We start from the raw sequence: 7,224 nt of genomic DNA, 5'->3' as shown, positions 1-7,224 counted from the left end.
ACTTTGAGATTTTTATATGGTTTTTGTAATGTAATATGGGTCTTATTCAATGTTATACCACTTCTTTGAGTGTGTTTCATATTGTTTCAAGGAAATTTGGATTTATTTGTAGCTATAGGTTCTTGTGCTTTGTCTTGATAATAAAACATGAATTGGCACCAGATGGACATTCTAGATTATCTACTTTGAAACGTGAATTTGTTGACATATGGAGTAAAAACCTCTAATGTATCCTTGGCATGCATTGATAATAAATGGTATATTGTTATCCTGATGTCCAAGCCCACAAGTTATGTGGAGTAACAATGGTTGAATATCAAAGTCTCTGAGAGAACCTTGGAGACATTACGACTCATTTATTGGATCTTTATTACTAACTCCTGCTTAAGATCCATGTGGAAGGGTTTGGGTTTATCACTAGTCCATAAATATTGTCATGCATAAATGTTAAAATGCCAGTATCATTACTATTAACAAAATATATTTCCACCAGGTTTATAAAACTCTTTATAGAGTCATTTACCAAAAGCTCTTTATTAATAGGCTCTGAAAATACTCTATTAATAGACTTTAAAAATACTACATTTTCAATAATAATAATTTATAACTGATATAGTACAAGGCTAAAAAATCCATTTATTTAGATTTTTTTTATTTTTTAACGCTGCTAACTCTTCAGAGCCCTTTATTCATCTAGCTCAATTGCAAATGTTCTACTTTGGAACACAAACATTTACGTGCTTTAATTCAATGGAGAGTGTTGTATGGGGGCGTTTCTGAATTTATTCAGGTCAATTGCAAATCAACAGCTCTGTGTCGGTCTCTAGCTACATCATCTATAGGAAAGATGGCTTTGATTTCATTCATGTCATCTGCTGTTAATTTTACCGAGAGAGAAGATATTATCATCTAGGTTCTTCATCTTGGGGGTTCCAGGAATGGGCACAACATTATTTCCCTGGTCTTGAACCCATGCAAGAGAAACCTGGCTTGGGCTACACCCTTTTCTTAAACTGATCTTACTTAGCTTTAGTAATAGATCTTGGTTCCGCTCAAGATTCTCACCTTAAAACCTCAGATTCCCCTATTTAATAGATCAATTATTATGATATGAAACAATCAACAATGAAAAAATCAAATCAAACTAATTTTTACCTTTATTGTCAGTCTTGTCATGTAGATTTTTTTTTAGATTTTACTTTGTTGTTTAGTCTCAATGTTTGAACTCAACATTAGATCATCTTTAAAATGGTACAATTATTAAATGGGAAAAAAAAATCCTATCCTTTACCTTACGAAGTCATTATCTGTCACACTTTGAAGAAGTTTTCCTCTTGTGTTGAAGAAACCCATGCCTAAAGGACTATATGGAACAATCCCAATCCCCAACTCCCTATGAATGGAATAAAATGAAATAAAATAAATATAAGTAAGCTTGTATTCCTTATCTAAGTTCAAATAGAACAAAGTTTAAAAAAAAATCTTATTAAAAACTTCAACTTTTGGTATATATTGTGAATCCAATTCACAAATATTTATTCTTAGTTCTTTGAAATCTATAAAGTAAACATTGAATCACTGACTGTTGAGGTATTATATCCTCACAATGTTTACCTAGAGGTGAGAATAATTTGGGCCTCAGAATCCCTACTCCAGAGAGACCATTCAAGCTGCACAATAGTGATTGGATGCACTGCATGGGCCCTACGGATTGTTGAAGTAGAGGCTTCAAATAGACCCACATATTTTATATTTCCCTCTTCTACCAACTTCTTCAGTTCACCCATCTGTATAAAAGGAAAATTGGTTTGCTTGTTATCAAATTTCTTATGTTTTGCTAGGCGTCGGTAAAGAGCCAGAGGGATACAATCTTGCCCTCCAAAGCCATACAACCTTGATTACTAGACACATATTTTCTAGTGAAATTAGAGGTTTGAAATTTTGATTTTGTTGTTTCTAAGACAAATTCATTGACTCATGTTACATTAGCTTCATAAGAACTCATCTCTCTTGACAATAAGTTGGAGTAGTATTGCACTTAGTGACCTTCTGGAAAGGCTTAATGCTTCACCTTATGAGCATCATCTAAATGTAATGAGTACTACGTGTTCCAATCATTCTTATGAAAAATGAGTTCTTGTGAACCACTATTAAAATAACTTGTGTCAATGTGTTTCACTAGAAAACCACACAATTGAATCCTTGTAGTAAAATCAAAATTTGGCTTGCTATAGAAAATATTTCATACTTATCAATCTCAATAATTGATATGTAAAATATATTTCTCACATCAAATCAAATTCAAGATTCAACTATGTAGTTTTTGGAGAAAAACCATTGCCCAAAATTTTATAAATAAGATTAAAATAAAAAACCTGTCACACTAGTACAGATTTTGAATCTTAAAACTTACAGCACCATGACAAAATAGTATTTTGGTGCAAGGTTAAGGGTTTGGAATCCGAAGACTTATAGTAGTTTCTATGGGTACAATAATATCCACCCTGTGCTGGTAATAAAGATCAATATAGTCTATATCAAGCCTCTTGAGGCTTGCTTCACAGGCAGCCCTGACATATGCAGGATCTCCCTTCACACCAAATTCTCCATTACTCCAAGTCAATCCAAACTTAGTTATAATATGCACCTTCTCTTTGATACCTTTCAGAGCCTATTTAGGAAGGAACAATAAAAGCATTATGCATGGTGTTAGAACAATCAAGCTTAGAGAATTAATAGATTAAGAAATGGAAATAGTACGAGTTGGAAACAAGATGTGCATCTTTTGATCAATCAATGGTTTTAACAAATGCATCTTTTGAGTAATATTGTTCAATTTTCAGTGATGGTTTATATAGTTTTCAGCTATGTAAGGATTTGATACATTTGATGCTTCTGCAGCTCATAATTATGTTATAATGTTGAATTACTTTTCAAAAGAGTCTTCTAGTGCAGGCTGGAAAAGAAATGTTAGAACTTAAGTATAAACACACAAGAGAGCTTGTTAGGTTTGTTTACATGAATGATCCAATGCTTTCCAAGATGACACAAAATAAAACAGCATGTATGGTAGAACCATTTTTTAAATTGTAAAGTGAAGCTTCTCGACACCTAACATATAGAAACTGTTATCCAAATTTGCTCATCTACATCACCACTTATCAGTTACAGCAGTAATCTTAAACTATATCATAGCAGTAACTGGGAGCCAGGCATGCTCAGATCAACATGTATGGTAGTCATAATCAAACATGGATTTCAAGAATTTTTAAGGAAATGAAAGCATTTCATTTTATTCATGTTGCCTATCCAAGAACCTTGAATGGCACAAAGAAATCTTACTCCTTTTGTCATATATTCTATCTTGGCTATATTTATAAGATGTGTCTGTATAATCTTTTGTCTAACATGAGAAGTCATACAAAATATTTGGAAATACCTTCATCTCTGAGTTACAAGGCATAGAATCATGCTAAATTGCTTTAATCCACCTTAGGTTCAGATTTGTTGATTATGCTTTGCAAATATTGATACACTGTTATCCTCTTTTGTAAATCCAATTTGACATTATTTGATTGGTAGTTGCTCTATATTATGCATTAATGGTAGTCCATGTTTAGAGAATGTAATCCCATCTTTTTTATATCGCATAAGAGATGTTGGTATGGTTTTTATAAAGCAGGTTAATAGCTCTATCTTCTAAGTTCTTTCTTATAAATGGACTTTTGGATATGGTGATAGTAATGAAGGGTCTATATTGGTCAATATGATTGTGTTGGAACAGACAAGCAAAGGAAGTAATCAAAGCAATTAAGAAACGCATTGCCAATAAGAATCCTAAGATCCAAATTCTTTCTCTGATGGTTAGTATTGAATAATATTATAAATTTCTATATACATTTTGATTTATTTTAAGTTATCATTACTGAGATATTTGGTTGAATTCTGAGTGCAAAAAATTTACTATAGTAAGAATTCATTTATGATTGACTTTGATGGATAACTTTGATTTAATATTTTCCTGGTTATTTTTGCAGCTATTAGAGACACTTACAAAAAATTGTGGTGATACTGTTCACTTGCAAGTTGCCAAAAGAGATGTGCTACATGAAATGGTCAAGATAATAAAGAAAAAGGTCTGTAAAAAAAGCTTTTGTGTAACTTCCTCATGTTTTTTTGGGTTGTAGCTTAAACAATTTTCGGTTTGTGCTCTTAGTGCATATTTTCAGCAATCCTTTATGTGGGTTTTATTTGTATTTTATTTTGTAGCCTGATTTAAATGTTAGAGAAAAGATCTTGGTCCTGCTAGATACATGGCAGGAAGCTTTTGGGGGGTCAAATGGAAGATATCCATAATATTATTCTACATACCACGAGTTACAGGTAAGGAAAAAAAAAATGAATCTTAAGGATGTTAAACAAATCTCATGTTTTTCAAGGGCAGGTTGAATATATTTGACTGACTCTGCCAAATGGAAGGGTAAAACATTGACCTTGAGATTGACCCTCATTTTTGTTATTTAGATTTGCTTTCTAGCTCACATACTTTAAATGCCATTTGGAAGTAGTGTATATTGTTAAACTATTCTAGAATGTAGTGCAGCAGTGATGTTGGCATAATGACATTAGTTAGTAATTAATTTCATATTGCATGTTCTTAGTTTGAAGTTTTATTTGTCATTTTAGAGCCTAGTGGCTCTAGGGCCTTGAGTATGGTAACCTGAGAGAGTGCATGAATTTTTTGTTATTGCATATTAAAATATGATTGCCTGCCTCAGTTTGCTACATTTGTAGATGCTTTAAGGCTTTCCAAAAAATAGCAATAATTGTGTTACGGTTGCTCAAGTATCTTCTGCATTCACTCCTCAAAGATCTATTTTAAGTTTTTATCTTAACCAATGGAAGGCATCAAATCCTTATGGAGATTTCCTTTTAGGTGCCTACCAAAAATGGTATGATTCTTCAGAATGATGGGGCTCCTGCACAAGCAACATAATGATCTCTTTATGGGATATATTGGATTTTGCCTTAAAAATAACAAGTCCCACAACACAAGTTATTTATAAATAGTATTCTATATATAAAATATGTAATTACAATTCAATTTAGAGAAAATTGTATCAAGGATTTATGATCATTATACAAATGATATTGAAAATAGAACACCCTAAATTCACTTGTATCCATTTCACTGCATACTTCTAATAGCTGACCATATTAGAAATTTGGTGGAAAAGCTTGATAGGATTCTAGGAGAGTTGAGACCATCCTCCTCAATTAAACTCAAGGGCACATAATGAATGTCCAAGTCATATGGCCCCTTAGGCCATGAGAATGGCAAGACATCTATCATCTTGTAGTTGTTGTATTTAATGACTGAACTAGTACTGGTGCATCTTTCTATCAAACATTTTCAAATTGATCCCAAATATGATGTTTGATGGAAATCAGATAAATAATTATTAATCTTATGTTCCTTATTAAGAGGATCAAAGATATTCTTCCTCAACCAAGGCCGAGGGCATGGAATGAGCCTCTGAGTAGAACCCTTAGTCCATCCATCTCGCGATTGGCATACTTGACGAGGGACGACCATTACTACTGCATCTTCTTAACAAATTTATATGGAGATTAATAGAAGAATACTTGCATACCAGTTACTTTCTATTATATTTTTTATTGCTATTATTTTATACACTGATTCTTTTCTAATTCAAACATGGTAGTTTGATTTCCATGAAGTTTTGCAAATCCTCAAGACCACAAGATAGATTAAGCATCAATAAGTAATTGTGAAAGATCCCCACCCAAACCCAATCCAATTTTTCCATTTTGTTTGGTTTGATGTATGTTTTGGACTCCTAGGAATGGTGATGTTTCTAAGTTCGGCAATTCTGATCTGACTTTGGCTGAGTTCACTTTGATGCTTGTTTATGATAACAGATTACAAATGATTAAAGGAAATGACTATGCAATGAATGAAAATATCTATAGCTAAATGATATGGCAAAATATGACTTTATTGTTTATTGCTAAGACTGAAAAGAGAGATTAGAGACCTATTATCAGTCACAAATCAAACTGTAACAATTCAATCCATAGGTTTTAATGCCATATAATCAACATGTATCACATCCAGATGTTAGCTAGCTATTGTAGGCTTTTGTAGACCACTTTGGGACTAGTAAATGACCACTTTAAGGTATGATATGAAGTATGATCTGCAACAGAAAGACTGATATTATCCTACACAGGTTTGATATGCAATTTCCAGCCATTATATTCAGTGCCACGAATCTAATATGCACTTTCAGCGACTATATCCCTTCAGATATTGTAAGTTTGAATGACACTATAATTTGATTTTTTAATTTGATTCCAATATTGAAAACTAAGAACTCAAATGACTAGTACATTGTGATCATGTTACACCAAACATCTGGAACCAGATTACTTGAGCAAATTAAAGATTCACACTGAATGATATTTCTCATCAATGCTTTGGCAATATAAATTGCAGAACTAACAATAAAGAAGCAAAGACTAAGTTTCATAGTCAATATTAAGGCATTGTTATATCTCAAATCACATGTATAGGAACGAGAAATGTTACAGTTCTGGATCCACATTATCTCTCCAAGCGGTAGGAAACAAGCCTCTATTTCCCATTGTGACTAGTAATTCAACTATGCTTTTCAAACCTCTGATTTTGTCATCTAGCACCAACCTTAAGAGCCTTCCAGGTGATCTATGTTGTTTAAATCTCTCTCAAATATTGCTTATTTATTTGTTGCTATTGTCAATCCCAATTGTAGGGACACATTTATCAATTCACCCCTTGTACCACAGTTATCCTAGTATAGCCATGACAGTCAAACAGTGAAGGATGAACTTCTTTTGAGATTCTCATGCATGGCTCTGAATACATTCTTGTCACATTAAATAAATAGACAACTATTTTTGCTAAGAACACATTTTCAGTCTACTAGTCTTTTGTTTGTTTATGATCCATAGTGTTAGTTTATAGTTAATAAATTATAATATTAGCTTATCCACCACCTATGAGCATCATCTAATTGCAATGAGTGCTAAGTGTTCCATTCATTCTCATGAAAGATGAGTCCTTGTGAACTATTACTCATGAAACATGGGTCAATGAGTTTAACTTAAATTCTACAAAGTTGAATCCACATAGCAATATCATAATTTGACTTGCTGTGGAAA

The 7,224-nt window shown here is 32.6% G+C and overlaps 1 pseudogene; it reads right to left on the bottom strand.

Annotated features, from left to right (window-relative positions):
• Positions 1 to 747: 747 nt before the first annotated feature.
• LOC149558771 (putative aldo-keto reductase 2) overlaps positions 748 to 7,224 on the bottom strand; it is a 43,676-nt pseudogene continuing 37,199 nt past the window's right edge.

This window comes from Cupressus sempervirens, chromosome 5 (genome assembly GCF_028749045.1).
Source record: "Cupressus sempervirens isolate cs-2001-9-10 chromosome 5, ASM2874904v1, whole genome shotgun sequence".
Taxonomy (NCBI): Eukaryota; Viridiplantae; Streptophyta; class Pinopsida; order Cupressales; family Cupressaceae; genus Cupressus; species Cupressus sempervirens.
The sequence above is the reverse complement of the archived record's forward strand: the minus strand, read 5'-3'. Positions and strand labels throughout refer to the sequence as shown.